This window comes from Petromyzon marinus, chromosome 24, assembly GCF_048934315.1.
Source record: "Petromyzon marinus isolate PM22_M1 ecotype Great Lakes invasive population chromosome 24, UKy_Petmar_22M1.pri1.0, whole genome shotgun sequence".
NCBI lineage: Eukaryota > Metazoa > Chordata > Hyperoartia > Petromyzontiformes > Petromyzontidae > Petromyzon > Petromyzon marinus.
The window spans coordinates 4,413,491-4,434,392 of NC_133690.1; the positions used below are offsets into that span (position 1 = coordinate 4,413,491).

General features: G+C 46.6%; 1 long non-coding RNA gene across 1 annotated transcript; it reads left to right on the top strand.

The window, feature by feature from the left end:
• Positions 1-14,757: 14,757 nt before the first annotated feature.
• On the top strand, positions 14,758-17,391 carry LOC116945499 (uncharacterized). The gene is made up of 3 exons (XR_004403338.2): positions 14,758-15,233; positions 15,942-16,027; positions 16,251-17,391. It is a non-coding gene; the product is annotated as an uncharacterized LOC116945499 (long non-coding RNA).
• The last annotated feature ends 3,511 nt before the right edge of the window (positions 17,392-20,902 follow it).

The following is a 20,902-nucleotide window of genomic DNA, read 5'->3' on the forward strand; positions in this document are numbered from 1 at the left end:
TGAAAACATTCGCTATCACTGGTGATAAGGGGGAACCCATGGGGGTACCTTCATTTTTTGTAGAAAGTACCACTCCAGGTGAAGTGAGTGTTGGTAAGGCAGGGCCTAACCAGAGTAGATACATCAGGATTCAGTTCATGTTGGACTAAGTCTTCAATTATTGCTAAGGTGTCAGGTACAGGAACCTTGGTGAACAGAGAAACTACATCAAAGCTGACGAGCAAATTATCTGCGGACAGTGAAATGCCCTTGATTAGAGAGACCAAGTGAGTTGAGTTATGTACTGCTGAGGTAGTCTTGCCCGTGAAAGGAAGCAAGGTATCAGACAGAAAACGGGCCAGTTTGTAGGTAGGTGAATTGATAGTGGGGCCGAAGTGGAGTACCTTCTTTATGGATTTTTGGAAGACCATAGAATATTGGTGGTCTAGTAGCAGGTTTTAGGGAGAGCCGTTTGAATGGCTCGATTAGAGAAGTCGAACTGGTAATGATATTGTTGTTTTTTGTAGCCAGGTGGTTGGTGAGATCTTTGTTGATTTTTGTGTAAAGCCATTATTAAGAAGGTCCTGGATTTTGTTGTTGTATGTGGTTTTATCCATGATGACAGTAGCATTGCCCTTGTCGACTGAGAGGTTGACTATGTCATCTCTCTTTTTTCAATTTGCCGAGTTCAGAGCGCTCGTCTTTGCTGATGTTACTAATGGGTTTCTTAGTATTTTTAAGGACGGTGGCAATTTCAGATCTTGCCACGTTTGTCGGGATGTGTCCCAAGCCTCTGAGGTCTACATCTACCCTGGCATTAATATCATCCACTGGGATGTGTTTGGGGTGACAGCAAAATTCAGCCTTCTAGCTAGTTCCGATTTTAGGCTATCGGAGATTGTGCTGCTACTCTGATAACAGTCTTGTTACCATCTAGCTTTTTAATGTGTGGATCTGGTTTCTTTTTTGACAAGTTATTGAATTTAGCAATAAGGTTAACCTTTCATTTGCAGGACATTGTTGTGGCAGAAGAAGCAGTCATGTTATCTACAAGGTTCCAATCAAATTCGGACATTTGATTTGTTAATGTTAAGTGTGATTGTAGTAGACATTTGTCTAAATTATCAAGTTCAAGACAGAGTATTCTTATCCTATTCTTAGTTTTTTTCGGTAAAGTCACGTTGAAGAGAAACAACAAAATAACAAAATATATATAAAACAATAAAAAAAAATTCTCACGACGTTTCGACCATCGTGAGAATTTTTTTATTGTTTTATATATATTTTGTTATTTTGTTGTTTCTCTTCAACGTGACTTTACCGAAAAAAAACTAAGAATATGAATTACTGCAGTCACGAAAGCTTTAAATCAAAATTTATTCTTATCCTCTCTGAGATTAGAGAAAGGCTAGCTCTGAATAAGATCCGTTTGGCGTTAGGAGAAGTGACAGAAGCACACGTGAGTGTAAATGTGGTCGGTAATACCTTGTTGTCACGGCATCTCTTCAGAAAGGTGAGAGACTTGATCATGTGAGCCTTCTTGTCTCGTAGTCTGTTAAAAGCTCTAACACGTGTGAAAACCCTCCCTGTAGAGGTGGTTAAATCTTGATTTGAAGCTTTCGTGACTGCAGGAATCCATACTCTTACACTCACATCTGCTTCTGTCACTTCTCTTAACGCCAAACGGATCTTATATTCACCATCTTGAGAGGCAGAGGGGCACAAGGGTTGTCGTAGAGGAGGCCATCATCATCCGTATCAATGGGCGTGGAGTCCGTCAACATGTCAGACTCGGACTGTGGCAGGTAGCCACTGCTTCCTCCGCTGCTGGCGCCGCTGCTGCTGTTGCTTTTGTAGATGCTGCGACCGCTGCCGAGGCACATGCTGATGCTGGCGAGGCTCGTTCTCACACTGTTGCTGTTTCTCTCGAAGAGCAGCACGTCCGCAGTGTGGACGGGGAGGAAGCTCATCGCCTCATCCACGAGCTCGATCAGCTTATCCCGGTCTATCCCTCGCGGGGCGGTTGTTTCTGCGACAGAAGGACCCCCCCCCTCGTGACTCACGCGCACTCGCAGCGCCCGAGAAGGTGGCATCGCAGAAACACTTTCAAAGCCGTTTGGACGAGAGCCTCTGTCCGCATTAAAGGCACTGCTTCAACACGTTTTACCTTTAAGGGTGCCACGGTACTGAGATGTTAACTATCTCACCTGGTATACAGGTGGTGAAGAGTTCGATCCCAACCCTGACGCCTGTTGTATATTGGGAATTTGCACGTCTCTCTCCCTGTGGTCACGTATATTTTTCTCACGGTCCTCTGGTTTTTCCCTCCACATTTAGAATCAACATCACGTGTTTAGCAACACCTTAGACTGGTCGAGTCTCTCACCGCGTGTCCCCCCATCCCTCGCAGCCGTGCCGAGCTCAATCCCCTCACCTGGTCTCCTACCCTTGACAGACAAGTCCATCGTGCACCTCCATCTGTTGAGCGCCTTCTTGATATCTCCTTCTTCCACGCTCCCCTTCTTCTTCTCCTTCTCCTCCTCCTTCCGCTTCTTGGCAGCATCGACCGCGGCGGCGTCCCGCCACAGCTGCTCCAGGACTTGGCGCGCCCTCACCTGGGTCTGGGCAAGCTTTCCTTGGGCCTTGAAGAGGGCTTTGTCCGCCGCCGACCGACGCGACCCCTTCCCACTAAAAACGCCGCAGCAGAACAGGCTGCTCTCCTCCTTCTCCAGCAGGCCGTCGTCGGGCGACAGGTTGTAACGCGTCGCGGTCGGAATGTGATCAATATCCACTTGTCTGCAAAGGCAGACGGAGCGTAATTTGGGGTCACAGATGCTGGCAGCCGTCGCGCCAACAGTCACGAGCTTCTGTCACTTTGCATTCACACTCGAGTCAAGTGAAATCAGAATCTTTATTAATATTGGAGGAATCCGATTAGGTATGAAGCTATTTTGGGGCCGTCCATAAATAATGTCACGCACAGAGGGGGGGGAGGGGGGTCAGACATTTGTTATGATGTGTGACGAGGGGGGGTAAGAGAAATGTGACGTCACATCAAAATGCGCAACTTTAAATAAACTTAATTAAATATAATTGTTATAACAACACTAATTTTGATTAATTTTCATTATTAACTATTTGATTATTTAAATTGACTAAGGTCACCTTTTATTTATTCCATGAAGGAGCATTTTGCTTCTCCATGGGAGAATGGACAAACATACATTTAGAAAAAAATTTGAATGACTGTTATTAAACATTTTTATTCCAATGATTCGACCAGGGCTTTTCATTCTGTGGAATCCATGTGAATGTTTTAATTATACTCTCCATTTTGCTTCGTTCTACTACTAAGTTTCAAGTCTATTTTAAAGTTATAATTACTTTCATTTTTTTATAATTATAAGAGAATTTCAAGAAATATTCTGAACATCTGCAGTTTCATTTAGACGTTGAATATTTTCAAGTGAATTTTGTGCTAAATTTCAGCTTTCAAACGCCTCCTTTTTAATACATGTTTTCGCCTACAACATCAGAGTGCAGCGCCACATTAAATACGTGCAACAATGACAATAGTTTAAAGTGATTTGAAGCATGTTTTATTTTCAAAATGTAAATATGGTTGGGGGGGGGGGGCAGAGCCTTGTGACGTCATATTTGAGGGGGGTATGACGTTTTGTGACGCCGTGTGACGAGGGGTTGTGTGTTTCCCCTCTCTCGTGAATTTAGCTCTTCTGTGCCTGGTGGTGGCTGCTTGTGTTGCAACCGAAACGTCGTACGCTATTGTGTTATTTGATTATTTCTTATTAATACGTGACTTTACCGAAAAAAAACAAAGATTGAGGGGGAAGGGGGGTCAAAAATCGGCCAAAATCGCGTGACGTCATTTATGGACGGCCCCTTTTCACAGATGTCTAGTTGGGGATTGGTCAAAAAGTTACAACAATACAAAAACACGATAGGAGTGCAGAGTACAGGAAAGGTAAGCAAATCACTTCAAAAATATATACAGTAGAACCTCGGAGATCGAACGCACCAGAACTCGAACAAATCGGTGTTCGAACGATATTTAGTATTTCCCAACATTTTTTGCCCCGGAAACCGAACGAAATTCGGAGGTCGAACGGCCAATCGCGACTTGAAAGAACCTGTACGGCTGAGAAGCGTATGGCCAGCAGCGTGCATGACGCTTGCCCAGACAAACAGGACTCCCCTTCCAAACAATGACACCACCACCTCCTCCTCACCACCTTCCACTCAAGCCATCAACTCTCCTTACTACAGGTAAAGTGAAGTTCAATGTTCATTTATTTAATTTATTCCATATACTCATTCATTTATTCCATTTATTTATTGTGTTTCTTGTTTTTTTGGTATGATTTTATGCATGTAATTACTGTAAACTGCGTGTAAAAACTGCTTTATAATGAGAGATTTCTTGTGTCTGGAACCAATTAATGTCATTTACATTAATTCTGATGGGGAAAATTAATTCGGTGTTCGAACAAATCGGTGTTGGAATGGCCTTCTGGAACGAATTAAGTTCGATCTCCGGGGTACCACTGTACAGATGAAACTCAACTAGGTTCATGCTACCAGCTAAAGCCTACTGAGCTATTAGATTGTTTTCAGAAGCAAGATAGCCACAAATGATAGAGGGGGCCGTCGGGATGAGAGGGGATGTCGGCAGGAGGTGTGAATGAAAGGGAGCAGCGGATAATGAGGAGAGAGCAGCGGATGAGGAGAGCAGCTGATGAGGAGGAGAGAGCAGCTGATGAGGAGAGAGAAGCGGATGAGGAGGAGAGAGCAGCTGATGAGGAGGAGAGAGCAGCTGATGAGGAGAGAGCAACGGATGAGGAGGAGAGAGTTACGAATGAGGAGAGAGAGTTGTGTGTGAAGGAGGGATTGCCTGTCTCCGTGTGTTGGTGTGGAGTGTTCGCTCCCAATAGAAAATCAACTTGTGTCTACCTTCTGTGTCTATGTTGTGTCCCCGTGTGCCTACATTGTGTCTATGTGTCCGTGTCTCCCTTCTGTCCAAGTGTCTCCCTCACGGTTTGTATAAATGTTTGTCCCTATGAAAGCAACGACCGATCTGACGAAGACTCGGCCACAAGTACAGTCGGCGTGTGTAGTGTACAGGGCCGTCTCACTCACCCACTGCACACATGTCACAGCCGTCTTTGTCTCTCCCCAGTGCCGTCTCACACTCACCTCGGAGATGTTTCCATGCTTCGACCGTCGCGGCAGCAACTCGGCGAGAAGGTTCTTCACTGAAGCTGGGAGAGCGAGTCGAGTGAGAGGGTCTCAGAGAGAGGTGAGTCTCGGAGCGCACCTACTGTACCGGACGCCTCCACTGTAACATTACGATCGGGCGGCAGTTGGTCGTGACGTCACGCGACGGTGGGCGTGGCCTGTGTCTGTAGGGGGGAGGGGCGCGCGGGATAGGGGCGCGGGGGATTGGGGGGAGGGGCGTGAGGGGGATGGGGGGCGTGCGGGGCGGGGCTCTCCAACGGGCGATGCACCAAGCGCCCCCAACAGCGAGTTTGTGTTGTTGTTGTTCCATAACAATAACACGTGTTTGTGTTGTTGTTGTTCCATAACAATAACACGTGTTTGTGTTGTTGTTACTTAACAATAACACGTGTTTGTGTTGTTGTTCCAAATCAATAACACGTGTTTGTGTTGTTGCTCCATAACAATAACACGTGTTTGTGTTGTTGTTGTTCTATAACAATAACACGTGTTTGTGTTGTTGTTCCATAACAATAACACGTGTTTGTGTTGTTGTTGTTCTATAACAATAACACGTGTTTGTGTTGTTGTTGTACCGTAACAATAACACGTGTTTGTGTTGTTGTTCCATAACAATAACACGTGTTTGTGTTGTTGTTCCATAACAATAACACGTGTTTGTGTTGTTGTTGTTCCATAACAATAACACGTGGTTGTGTTGTTGTTGTTCCGTAACAATAACACGTGTTTGTGTTGTTGTTCCATAACAATAACACGTGTTTGTGTTGTTGTTCTATAACAATAACACGTGTTTGTGTTGTTGTTGTTCCATAACAATAACACGTGTTTGTGTTGTTGTTGTTGTTGTTCCATAACAACAACACGTGTTTGTGTTGTTGTTCCATAACAATGACACGTGTGTGTTGTTGTTCCATAACAATAACACGTGTTTGTGTTGTTCCATAACAATAACACGTGTTTGTGTTGTTGTTCCATAACAATAACACGTGTTTGTGTTGTTGTTCCATAACAATAACACCTGTTTATGTTGTTGTTGTTCCATAACAATAACACGTGTTTGTGTTGTTGTTCCATAACAATAACACGTGTTTGTGTTGTTCCATAACAATAACACGTGTTTGTGTTGTTGTTCCATAACATTAACACGTGTTTGTGTTATTGTTCTAGAACAATAACACGTGTTTGTGTTGTTGTTCCATAACAATAACAGCGTGTTTGTGTTGTTCCAGAACAATAACACGTGTTTGTGTTGTTGTTCCATAACAATAACAGCGTGTTTGTGTTGTTCCATAACAATAACACGTTTTTGTGTTGTTGTTCCATAACAATAACACGTGTTTGTGTTGTTGTTCCATAACAATAACACGTGTTTGTGTTATTGTTCCATAACAATAACACGTGTTTGTGTTGTTGTTGTTGTTCCATAACAATGCACGTGTTTGTGTTGTTGTTCCATAACAATAACACGTGTTTGTGTTGTTGTTCCATAACAATAACACGTGTTTGTGTTGTTGTTCCATAACAATAACACGTGTTCGTGTTGTTGTTCCATAACAACAACACGTGTTTGTGTTGTTGTTCCATAACAATAAGACGTGTTTGTGTTGTTGTTCAATACCAATAACACGTGTTTGTGTTGTTCCATAACAATAACACCTGTTTGTGTTGTTGTTCCATAACAATAACACGTGTTTGTGTTGTTGTTCAGGCCACACGGGGTCATTGTTGACGAGTGGAGAGCCTCTTTGTTCATTGTTCTATGCACGAAAAATGTATCAAAAATATAAACTTTAATTGCATCATTACTATAAATTCCTTAACATCAGAATCAGAATCTTTATTGAGGCTGGAGGAATCCGATGAGCTATTAAGCTCTTCTTTACAGATGTCCAGTTCGGGCGGGTCACATTTAATTGCGGGACTGCTATCAATACCAGCAGGAACCCGCGAAACTTCGGCGAGGATTTGGGCAGTCCTCGATTTACGAAGGGAACCTGTTCTAAAGACATACAAAGAGAAAGACAAAGATCCCCCGTGTAGCCTTGATAGACTGTCGGGGCAAGTGCTGATAGTGAGCACCTATGAAGGCCGGCACGGCACACGAGTGGGTGGGTGGCCAGTACCACGCCCGGCCACCTTTGTGTCCCCAGTAGCGATGTTTACACACCACACCAGGTACTCATTTCAGGCTGAGTCGACCAAAGGGGAGGCCCAGGACGCATTCACATAATCCTCACTGGTGTTGGCCGTGAGCGAGAATCGAACTAGGGTCGCCGGCTTCGTAGTGCAGCGCGCTAACGACTACACTACCGCTCCCGACCCAACTTTCACGTACACAAAAAAAAGACAAAGATCCCCCTATAGCCTTAACAGACTGTTTGGGCAAGTGCTGTTAGCGAGCAGCACATCTGAAGGACCGAATGGCACACGAGGAGGTGGGTGGCCAGCACCACGCCCGGCCACCTTTGTCTCCCCAGTGGAGTTGTTTACACACTGCACCAGGTAGGCATTTCAGACTAAGTAGACCTAGGTGCTCGGGGATAATCGACACAGCTGTTAAGGGACATTCACATGCACACAGACTAAGATCCCTCACATAGCTTTAACAGACTATTGGGGCGAGTGCAGCTAGCGAGCAACAATGAAGGCCGACACGGCACACAAGAGGGTGGCTGGCCAGCACCACGGCGGACCGCCTTTGTCTCCCAAATGGCGATGTTTACTGGTACTCATTTTAGGCCGAGTCTTAAGTGCTAGTGTTCGTAAGTCAGGTGATCCTAAGTCGGGTGTTTGTAAGTGCAGGTGTTCGTAAGTCAGGTGTTCCTAAGTCGGGTGTTCGTAAGTCGAGGGCTTCCTGTAATTTTCATTTCACAGGTCCAGCTGATTTTTAACCAGAAACAGATAACCTATGGCACTGGTAATGACCTATAACAACTGCATATAGCCTCTAAACTAGATTAAAGAAACATCTGTGGTTCATGTGGTGGATGGAGCTGAACAGGGCCCACTGGTGGAGGGGCGAGGCCAAGGGAAGGAGTGGGGACAGCCTCTGGAGAGAGAGGCAACAAGGGATACACGTGCGTGAGTTATGGCACAGATTATGAATCGGCTCACATAAGCCGGTGTGTTTTCGCAGCATTAATTTGAGTAGTTCTCAACGTACAGAGTCGAAAGATAACTCATTTTGACCGTATTAAACCAGCTGGCTGTGGTATTAAATGTGAACTTTGTACGACGTATGAATTTTATCTCAGATGAAAAAAAATATAATCCAGTGCAATCTGAAACACCCACCATAATCATCCATGGGGGTCTTTGGAATTGCACATTGCCTATGTTATGACTCTTGACCTAGATAAAAAACAAGTCACGTGCTGCAGTGCAATGACTACTCAGCGAAAATTCGTAAATAACAAACTGTGGTCTTAAAAGTCCTTATATTTTTAATACGCGACATTTGAACAATTGCTCTTCTTCATAGCACGTGAAGCCAACACGTGCGTCAACAACATTGCCGCAGCACCCCCTGCTGGACTAAACACGCTACTGTGCCGCGGAGACACGTATCAGACGGCCACAAGCGAGTGGTGTCAAGTGTGATCATGATGATTATACTGGTAGGAACGAAGTTGTAACCTGAGTGTACCAGCCTGAAATAGATTAATGTGTCCGTCCGTCCCCTTTTAATACTTTAACGAAGTGAAATCTCGTGCTGTTCGGTGTAAAATCAGCAATAGACAGCGCAGAGACTTGTCCTACCAGCCCACCCTGCAGGGACCTGTTTATGAGGCTTGTTTACCCAGGAAAGCCTCACTGCAGGCGCGACACGTCCATGTAGGGTATCTAGGCGGTCGTCTAGGGCGTAAAGTTAAGTGGGGTGCCAAATTCGAGGAAAAAAAATAATTTCTCAACATTTCTGACGATTGATTGGACAGACGGACGGACAACCCGAATAATTATGCCTCTTAAAAAAACATTAAACGGAAAATAGGGAAAAATGTTTCCCAGTTTACCAAAAAACTCAGCCTCGATCTGCCCCTGGGGTTTGGGGGCGCCGATTGCTGGCAGCAGCGGGTCCAAGGCCGCCGCTTCCTCACTGAGTGAGCCTCGTGGCTCTTTTTCAGGAGGGTCCTGCCAGTTTTCACAGTAGGGGGTGGCTATGTATAATCCGAATTGTGTAATGTGTACTTTATATCAGAATCTATTACAGTACACTATACCATTTTGCGTGAAAACTCGGACCCATTATCTTGAAGTTATCGGGGGTGGGGCGTCTTTGCTTATTAGCATCTTTAGTATCTTGCGATTCACCAACGTTGGTTGGGGCAAGCCTGACTGCTGATGAGACACTGAATGTCGAAGCGAGCCCATAGCTTGCTTTGTATTGAATTAATACTGCTGACATTATGCACTCCAAGAAGACCGTGGGGCTGATGGGATGAAAAAAAACATTGATTTTGTTGTTTTATGCGATGAGACAGATACAGGATTGTGAATGAGACGTGTTTTTTGTCAATGTTATGGACGAATAGGTGAGAATGGTGTGAGTTTGTGTGTGAGTGAATGGCAAATGCCTGGAGTGTGTGGTTCGGATCAGGTGAGTGGTGCGTGGTGGTTGATGAGTATATCATGTGTGTGCCAGGTGAATGATATCTGGTGAGTGTCCGCATGGTGAGCGGTGTCTGGCGATGGGTCAGTTGTCATCCATGTGAGGTCACGCCACCTTATCCGTCCTCTAGTGTGTGTGTCAATAATAACAATGTCAACTTTCAACACGCCGCTACCGCACATCACTCGCTGGCTCTCGCAGAGAGGACAACGACTCGGAGGCGCGAGGAGGAACCACAGATGAGCGGGAAGGCAGCAGCCAGGCGACGAGTCGACGCCAACGATTGCCCAAGCTCTGCGGTCCTCTACAATTTGAGGTGGTGTGGGCCAATTAATGTGGGAGGAAACCGGAGCACCTGAATAATAACTGAACAAAAAATGTTTACCAGGTAAAGCTCACTCAGCTATAGAGCTCTTTTTTTCAGAAACGACCTGGCCCCAAATGATAGCTCAACGAAGTGGCTTATCTTGTGGAAATTTACAGCAGTCAAATACTCAGAACGCCCGTTTATTCTGTATATGAGGAGGTAAAAACCGGAGGACCCGGAAAAAATCCATGCGACCACGGGGAGACAGAGACATGCAAACTCCAAATATACAGCAGGCGTCTGGGTCGGGATCGAATCCACGACCTCCTGTATACCAGGCGAGGTAGTTAACATCTCACCACCGTGGCGCCCATGCGTGCGAAGGGGGCAAACACTCAATCCCATGCAGTCCACATTCTTCCTTTACCGCCTTCTCCTGGCATAGCCAGGGCATGGCACCTCCTCGACGCCCACGGCAAGGGAGTTTCACAACATCGAAGTGCGGTGATCCACCGACCCTCGCTGCTGCCTCCACAGTGCAGCAGCCACGTGCAGCAGCGTAGCCACCACCGCCCAGCTTTTGTTGTGTGCGTGTGTACACAGGAGACGGTAAAAACAACGAGGCATGAGCAAATAATAAATAAAATTGTAAATTCTGAATCGTGACGAATTTAATTACTGGTGGGCTACATAACTGCTTGCCTTCGAACCATCCACCAGCAGCAGGTCTGGCAATGTTTTCAATCTCAGATCATTCATTTTCCAGTTCCTCCAACATTGATTCCATAGGGAGCTACAATGACTTTACAATATTTTTCCATGGAAACTTTCACCACTCTACATGGTCAATAGGCCTGATTGGGTACGTCTTCATGCTAAGTATATGGTACAGTATTTACATGAGGTGGATGTGACTGTGATTCTCGTATTGTAAAATGTTTTAGCACTAAAGTCAGGACTGGACTTAGGAATGGACGATCGGGGCGGCTACTCATGGGCGAAAATTTGTAATGGAAAATAATGAGGGCATCGCCATGGGCAAATAGGGGTAGAGAGAAAGACACGGAGAGAAACACACACGGCGAAAGATAGACACAGAAATAGGCAGTGAGAGACATAGGAGTACAGTGAGAAACAAACACAACAACAACAACCGCCATTCGCCACTAAGTGGCGGTGACGTCACCACGACGCTTGTGCCAGGCTATGTGCACCTTGAGGCCACGTGAAGTGTCGAAAGCCCGCTGGCAGGAGGTCACGGGGCAGACCTAGATGCCACGGGTCTACTGACTGAGACGACTGGCTGATGCACCACCTGTGCCCCCTACTGTGCCAACTTGCTGTGCTTTAGCCACCCGGCAATCCGCTCGTTGTTGTGAGCGTCGCTCCTCCGCCCTCCGTTGTTGTTGGAGGGCGACTGCCGCCAACTGCCCAGTAGCAGCGTCCTTCACGAGCCTCCTCCACAGAGGCCGATCTTGACACCGCTGGTACCAGTCATCGGCAAGTCCACTCAGCTCCACGTCCTCCTGTACCACATCACTCCATCTCTTCTCTAGCCCGTGCCACGCCCGTTTAGCCCCCTCGATCCGGCTGAACAAAAGCTGTTTAGGAATGCGGTGGCTAGGCATGCGGGCTACATGACCCAGCCAACGCAGCCTTGCCTGCCGGAGGAGTTCACCAATGGGACTTTGTCCACATCTTTCAACGATTTGTGAGCTCCTCACACAACCTAGCCTGGTTAACCCAGGATGGATCGTAGGCAGGCCAGCATAAATGTTTCTAACCGACGAACATGTTCCATTAGGGGGGTCCACGTTTCGCAAGTGTAGAGGAGGGAATGGCCGTTGCCGAGAAGACATGAAGCTTTGTGCGGAGTGATAGACCAGGAAGCTTCCACACAGCGTTACGCAACCGATGAAATTATTATGCCGCTCGACTGATTCGGGGTGAGACCTCTGCTGTTAAAGTGGAGACGGTCATGAGCACACTGCCAAGGTATGGGAAACTCTCCACTCTCTCCACAACTGCCCTATCACCAATTGGGAGTTGTGGGGGTGGAGTGTCCGATGGTACAAAATACCCAGGCAGGTGCTTAGTTTTGGTGGGGCTGATGGTAACGCCCCACCTCTTGGTGGCAAGCTCCAGGTTCAGCAGCAGAGCCTCCAGCTCTTCCTCTGAGTGAGCAGCAATTACCCGGGCATCGATCAGCCTCCCATTGTATCCGTTCCAAATGGAAATTCCTCCGGTACAGCTATTGAGGGCTTCACGAACTACGTGGTCAAAATAGATGTTAAATAATGTGGGAGCCAGAGGACATCCCTGTCGTACCCCAAGGTGTACGGGGAATAGCTCTGACTCCCGGCCACGTAGTTTTACCCAGGCCCGCTCACCATCATGAAGGTCCTTAATGATCGTGAGCAGAGGGACAGGGACTCCGAAAGCATGAACAACCCAGAGTCCAGGCCTACAAACACACACACACAAAGGGACACAGACACAGAGAAAAACCATCATGCAGACTCCGGTCATCCTCACAGTGGCTTTTGGCTGGCCATAGAACAAAGACGGCCACCACATCACGTGTTTTCTGATGCAGTTTTACGGCCGTCTGGAACGCTGTCCCGATATTAGGAAGCCACTGGAGCTATGCAATTTTAAATATAGATTGAAAACTAATTTCTTTATAACTTATTTTTGTGTTTAGTAGGCTGTCTTTCCCCCGCACCTCCGATTAGCACGGTTGGCAATGTACGGTACGAAAGAAGTTCCACAGATATATAGAGACAGACTCAGAGATAGAGAGGGATATTCAAAAAAAGCAGTACAGAGAGACACGAAACATTAATACAGAGATAGGGAGAGAGAGAGACAGACACAGAGAGATACACAGACTGAGATAGAAACAGATAGAGAGACAGAGACATAAAGAGAGATGCAGAGAGAGGGACAGTGACATACAAGTGTTGTGGCCGTAACTAACCACACGGAGACGTCTGCTGGAGGAAACGCGTTTATTGTAACAACTCTTAACACTATGTTAAGACTACTCTGTTAAACACTACTGTAACACCCGATAGCCTAAGGGAGAGACAGCCTCCCTTCTAGCGTGTCCTACACACGCCGGGCTACGCTACACGCCGGTCCCTTGCGACGGTGGCTAGGGGAAGACTGGACCGACCGACCCACCCCGGGGTACGGGACTCGCCCTGGTCCGCTGCAACCCCGGCTCTAGCGAGAGCCTCGGGGAGGGTCCCCGGGTGCTGGTCCAGTCTTCAGGTCTTCAGATGTCTTCAAGCTTGAGTTGGCGAACACTCCCTGGCCCGTCCCGAGGGCCGGCCTTTTATCCCCAGGTCGAGGTCACCCCTCCCCTCATGAACCTTCTAGAAGGTCTTAGTAGGTCTTAATTCTTAAGGGGGTTTAGGAAGTGGTGGGGGTCCCCATCCCCCTCAGCCCCCAGCCCCTGGGGGGTCTGGGGTGTCAACCTCCGGTCACGGAGGGGCGGGGGTTTGACCCCTACACACCTCGCTCTCTCTCGGCTGCCCCCTGTCGGCCCATGAGCGTGGTGGCAGGTCAGCTGCCTACAGCACCTTATTATGGCGCATTAAAGTAATGATCAGCCACAGCAGAAGTATTGGTCCTGCAGTCATTCAGATCTGCCTTATGTTCACGAACACGCCTCGAGACATGTCGTTTGGTTTCCCCAATGTAACTGCTGCCGCAGATACAGCTTAGTTTGTAGACGCCGGGATATTGCATGTCAGGAAACTTGTCCTTCACAGATGGGATCAGGTCACGAATTTTATGTACTGTGTTAAATCGGGCCTGGATCTTGTGTTTGTTCATGATTTTATAAATATTTGTGGTTACTCCTGCTATGTATGGCAGGGTGATGGTTTTGATTGGATCCTCAGATGGCTCCTTCCTCACGCTTGGGGTGAAGGCTTTGCGGATTGTGTAGTCAGAATATCCATTCGCCTTGAGAGCTTGGTGTACGTGTTTTAGTTCACTGGTTAGGTGTTCATGGTCGGAGATACACTGAGCTCTATGTGTAGCGTTTTGATGAGGGAATTCTTCTGGGATGGATAGTGGTGGGAATCAGGTTTTAAGTAGGCGTCAGTATGGGTTACTTTCCTGTAGACAGAGTGGCTCATTGAGCCATCTGGTCTCTTTTTGATTAAGACATCCAAGAAAGTTAGCATGCCATCCTTTTCTACCTCCATGGTGAATTTGATGGCTGGGTGTATGGAATTGATGTGGTTGAGCCGGTCGGCCATGTGGCCAGATGCCAAACGTGTCATCCACGTACCTCTTCCACAAGGACGGGCGTAGAGTGGATGCTTGGATGGCGTCCGTCTCAGATATTTCCATGAAAATATTGGCCACAACCGGAGATAAGGGAGAACCCATTGGGTGCCTTCAGTTTTTTTTGTAAAATGATGGTGAATATGTATGTCTTAGCATTTGCTATTAAAATATGAAATAATTATTCTTTATTAGATTAAATAATTATTTTTTATTAGATATTAAATGTGGGAGCTGGAGAACATCCCTGTCGCACATACAGAGGGAAAAAAGTATTTGATCCCCTGCTTATTTTGTACGTTTGCCCACTGACAAATAAATGATCAGTCTATAATTTTAATGGTAGGTTTATTTGAACAGTGAGAGACAGAATAACAACAAAAAAATCCAGAAAAACGCATGTCAAAAATGTTATAAATTGATTTGCATTTTAATGAGGGAAATAAGCATTTGAGCCCTCTGCAAAACATGACTTGGTGGCAAAACCCTTGTTGGCAATCACAGAGGTCAGACGTTTCTTGTAGTTGGCCACCAGGTTTGCACACATTTTATATCAAGGCCACAGTATCGTTGATGAGTGTGAGTTAATTTTTCTTCTCAAGAGGCAAAGTATCACCGGGACCTCGTGAAGAATGGCACTTTGGCAAGTGGCCCGTGGCCATAAGTTCACCGCGTGCTGATTTCCTATTCTCCTTACTGCAGGAACTCGTGAACATGGACACCACGGTCGTGGACACTTCCAGCAAGCCACGGCTAGCTGATTGGAAGTTCGGCCATCAATCGGTAGGGAGTGACTTGCATATGCAAACACATACAGAACTGTAAAAAAGACAACGATCCCCTATAGAGCCTAGAAAGACTTTTGGAGCAAGTGCTGTTAGCAAGCATCTATGAAGGCCGTAATTGTGGCACACAAGGGGGTAGGTGGCCAACACTTCGCCGGGCCGCCTTTGTCTTCCCAATGGCAATGTTTACACATTCTAGATTTAAAGCTTTCGTGACTGCTAGGATCCATACTCTTTGGTTCTATTGGGTTAAGTCACGTAGGTGAAAATAAAATAACAAAAAATCACGACGTTTCGTGATTTTTTTGTGTCGTGATTTTTTTGTTATTTTATTTTCACCTACGTGACTTTACCCAATAGAACCAAAGAGAATGTTTAAACACTTCACAAAGTACTCATTTGAGGCTCATTCGACTTTAGGGAAGCCCCAGGACCCATTCAGATAATCGTCACTGGTATTGTCCATAAGCAGCCCTAGAAGTCGGGTCACCGGGTTCGTAGAGCAGCGCGCTATCCGCTACACTACTGCTCCGCACGTACATACACACATGTACAAGTACCAACATGCGTACACACACATGCAATGACAGCCATGTTAACGTGTTCGCTGTAAAGCCCAGAGCATGGGTTTAGGATGTGCGAGCGAATCGCTCGTTTGCCTCGGGCGTTCTCGATGAGCTGATGTTCATGGCGGTCTCCTTCACAGGTCTCCCAGCCCCGGGGGGGAGATGCTTCCCCAATGTATGAGAATCAACAGCCACCGGGGTTCGTGCAGCAGAAAGACGGTCACAGGTGAGACGCACGCACGCATACACACAAACGAACGCACGGTCACGAGAGCATCGCCGTTCACACCCGGCGCCACATCCCGTCCAGGCACGGACACGGACCTCTTTCTGTCTCACCCACGCGCCGTGCCCCCCTGCGCTGACTCAGCTTGCGTGTGCCAGGTGGGAAAGATGGGAGGGGAGGGTACCAACGGACTGCGCGGCTTAACGCTCGTTTTCTTCCGCAGGTTTATCAACGTTGCGCCTTGCAACGAGCGTCCGCCCCACCCCGACCCCGCCGCCTGCGAGATGTGAGATAGTGTGCTGCTGGGTCGGCACCTCCTGTGAACACGGTTCTTCCGCTGGGGACCTCTGGGAGATGGCTCCTCATCCTCCTCTGTGGACTGTTCTCAACATGGACGCTCATGAGAGGAAAATCTCTCCAATCCGGACGGATGTTTGGGATAGCCTCTCTTTTGATAGTGCATGAATTACTAACTCGTAGGCTTTTGCGACCAATATCCATAATATAGGTTTTTTTGCGTTAGATCACGTAAATATAAATATGTCGTTAAACCTGCCACCACCCGACAAAGGTTTATCACGTAAACAGAACATGGCAATTTGTTACTAGTACAGCACACCAGTGTGTTGGAGAGAAAATCTACAACATTTACAATCCGAGTACGACGTTTCAGCAGTTATTACAACTAGCTTCATCATCATGAAGCTACCACCTGTTTTGTTGATGACGTCACTTGTAAGCGCTTATTGTGCGAAGGGGGGGGGATTAATGAATGCATATACATTTTAATGGGTATCAAGTGTGCATTGCGTTATATATATGGTAATAATCAGCGTACATTATGCGTGCACATGTATGCACATTGTTCTTGAACCGCTTGTAGTTTGCGAGCAATCAATGAGTACCTGTTATTGTCTTTGTACAGGTAATCCCCATTTATGTATGGTGACCTGTATGGGCATGCATTTAAACAATGTATTATCTGATTATTCACTTCTTAGCAGCACTAAGCCTGTAGCTATCGGAATGGTTACAATTATTTCTTATCAATTCCGATAGATTCTTTCATTACTCTTGACCGGTAGTAACTAGTTTTGCACAGACCTTCGAAATGATCAGAATCACTTGAGTGTCATTGTTGGCATGCGTATTCTGCCACTGCTGACAGTTGTATTTGGGAATATTTTATATTGATTTGGTGTTCTTTTGATCATGCTGATCATTCGTCATGTCTGCCCAATATAGCATTTGCCACAAGTGCAATTAATCTGTTGCACACCTGCTGGTGATAGCTTCGGTAATACATACTCTTTGGTTCTTTCGGTAAAGTCACGTAGTTAGAAATAAAATGAAACAAATCACGACGTTTCGGGCGCAACACAAGTGTCTGTCATCAGGTGGGACAACCACAGCAAGAAAAAATTTGCTGAAGTGGGCGAGAGAGCTGCCGTGGCAAGCGGTTATATAGGTAATAAAGGGGGAGGAGCAAGGGGGGAGAGAGAGAGGGGGGGTGGTGTGAAGTAGGGGGAGGGGGGTGCTGCGTGAGCGCTCTGGGTAGAGAGAACGTGAGGCAGGGGGGGGAAGTGGGCGGGGCTGGAAGTGGGAGGCTGTGAAAGCCGGGAAAGCTGAGGCTGCGGGGAGAAATTAAGTAGGAAAAATAGGCTAGTACCCAGCAGATATGATGGAAATAACCATAAACAGTTAAGGTTTTACCTGGTTAATAACATCCTTCCAATGATTGCTCAATTTGTTTCCATCTTTTCAGTTGAAGTTATGTCTGTTTATATATCTGGATGGATTCATGAACAAACCTTTAATAGTACCCAGAAGGTTTTGCACAGTACCTTGGTCTTGGAAAAAACAATATCACGCGAGCCCACAACGGTATAACAATGGTAAGCCACGGCAGAGGTATTGGTTGTGCCATGATTCAGATCTGCCTTGTGTTCGCGAACACGGTCCGAGACATGTCGTTTCGTTTCCCCAATGCAACCGCTACCGCAGGTACAACTTAGTTTGTAAACTCCAGGATATTGCATGTCAGGAATGACATCCTTCACAGATGGGATTAGATCACGGATTTTGTGTACTGTATTGAATCGGACTTGGATCTTGTGTTTGTTTAAGATTTTTTAAATCTTTTTGGTAACACCTGCTATGTATGGTAACGTGATGGTTTTGATCGGCTTCTCAGGGGGTTGTTTCTCCATGGTTGGAGAAACAGCTTTGTGAATAATGCGGTCCGAGCACCAATTCATCTTGGGGGGCTGGTGTACGTGTTTCAGTTCACTGGCAAGGTGGTGTTGGTCGGAAATGCAGTGGGCCCCATGGTGTAGTGTTTTGACGAGGGAATTATTCTGTGCCGGATGATAGCGGGAATCAGGTTTCAAATAGGAATCTGTGTGGGTGGCTTTCCTGTAGATAGTGTCCCAACGAGCCGTCAGGTCTCTTCTCAAACAAAACATCCAGGAATGGTAGCTTACCATCCTTCTCCACTTCCATGGTGAATTTGATGGATGGGTGTATGTAATTGATGTGGTTGAGAAATTGGTTCAATGCTGGCAGGCCATGTGGCCAAATGACGAGTGTAATCTACATATCTCTTCCACAAGGAAGGCTATCACTGGTGATAAGGGGGAACCCATGGGGGTACCTTCATTTTTTGCAGAAAGTACCATTCCAGGTGAAGTAAGTGTTGGTAAGGCAGGGCCTAACCAGAGTAGATACATCAGGATTCAGTTCATGTTGGACTAAGTCTTCAATTATTGCTAAGGTGTCAGGTACAGGAACCTTGGTGAACAGAGAAACTACATCAAAGCTGACGAGCAAATCATCTGCGGACAGTGAAATGCCCTTGATTAGAGAGACCAAGTGAGTTGAGTTATGTACTGCTGAGGTAGTCTTGCCCGTGAAAGGAAGCAAGGTATCAGACAGAAAACGGGCCAGTTTGTAGGTAGGTGAGTTGATAGTTGAAACGATTGGCCGAAGTGGAGTACTTTCTTTATGGATTTTTGGAAGACCATAGAATCTTGATGGTCTAGTAGCAGCAGGTTTTAGGGAGAGCCGTTTGAATGGCTCGATTAGAGAAGTCGAACTGGTAATGATATTGTTGGTTTTTGTAGCCAGGCGGTTGGTGAGATCTTTGTTGATTTTTGTGTAAAGCCATTATTAAGGTCCTTGATTTTGTTGTTGTATGTGGTTTTATCCATGATGACAGTAGCATTGCCCTTGTCGACTGAGAGGTTGACTATGGCATCTCTCTTTTTTCAATTTGCCGAGTTCAGAGCGCTCGTCTTTGCTGATGTTACTAATGGGTTTCTTAGCATTTTTAAGGACGGTGGCAATTTCAGATCTTGCCACGTTTGTCGGGATGTGTCCCAAGCCTTTGAGGTCTACATCTACCCTGGCATTAATATCATCCACTGGGATGTGTTTGGGGTGACAGCAAAATTCAGCCTTCTAGCTAGTTCCGATTTTAGGCTATCGGAGATTGTGCTGCTACTCTAACAGTCTTGTTACCATCTAGCTTTTTAATGTGTGGATCTGGTTTCTTTTTTGACAAGTTATTGAATTTAGCAATAAGGTTAACCTTTCATTTGCAGGACATTGTTGTGGCAGAAGAAGCAGTCATGTTATCTACAAGGTTCCAATCAAATGCGGACATTTGATTTGTTAATGTTAAGTGTGATTGTAGTAGACATTTGTCTAAATGATCAAGTTCAAGACGGAGTATTCTTATCCTCTCTGAGATTAGAGAAAGGCTAGCTCTGAATAAGATCCGTTTGGCGTTAGGAGAAGTGACAGAAGCACACGTGAGTGTAAATGTGGTCGGTAATACCTTGTTGTCGCGGCATCTCTTCAGAAAGGTGAGAGACTTGATCATGTGAGCCTTCTTGTCTCGTAGTCTGTTAAAAGCTCTAACACGTGTGAAAACCCTCCCTGTAGAGGTGGTTAAATCTTGATTTGAAGCTTTCGTGACTGCAGGCCCCATACTCTTACACTCACATCTGCTTCTGTCACTTCTCTTAACGCCAAACGTATCTTATATTCACCATCTTGAGAGGCGGAGGGGCACAAGGGTCGTCGTAGAGGAGGCCATCATCATCCGTATCAATGGGCGTGGAGTCCGTCAACATGTCAGACTCGGACTGTGGCAGGTAGCCACTGCCTTCTCCGCTGCTGGCGCCGCTGCTGCTGTTGCTTTTGTAGATGCTGCGACCGCTGCCGAGGCACATGCTGATGCTGGCGAGGCTCGTTCTCACGCTGTTGCTGTTTCTCTCGAAGAGGAGCGCGTCCGCAGTGTGGACGGGGAGGAAGCTCATCGCCTCATCCACGAGCTCGATCAGCTTATCCCGGTCTATCCCTCGCGGGGCGGTTGTTTCTGCGACAGAAGGACCCGCCCTCGTGACTCACGCGCACTCGCAGCGCCCGAGAAGGTGGCATCGCAGAAACACTTTCAAAGCCGTTTGGACGAGAGCCTCTGTCCGCATTAAAGGCACTGCTTCAACACGTTTTACCTTTAAGGGTGCCACGGTACCGAGATGTTAACTATCTCACCTGGTATACAGGTGGTGAAGAGTTCGATCCCAACCCTGACACCTGTTGTATATTGGGAATTTGCACGTCTCTCTCCCTGTGGTCACGTATATTTTTCTCACGGTCCTCTGGTTTTTCCCTCCACATTTAGAATCAACATCACGGGTTTAGCAACACCTTAGACTGGTCGAGTCTCTCACCGCGTGTCCCCCCATCCCTCGCAGCCGTGCCGAGCGCAATCCCCTCACCTGGTCTCCTACCCTTGACAGGCAAGTCCATCGTGCACCTCCATCTGCTGAGCGCCTTCTTGACATCTTCCATGCTCCCCTTCTTCTTCTC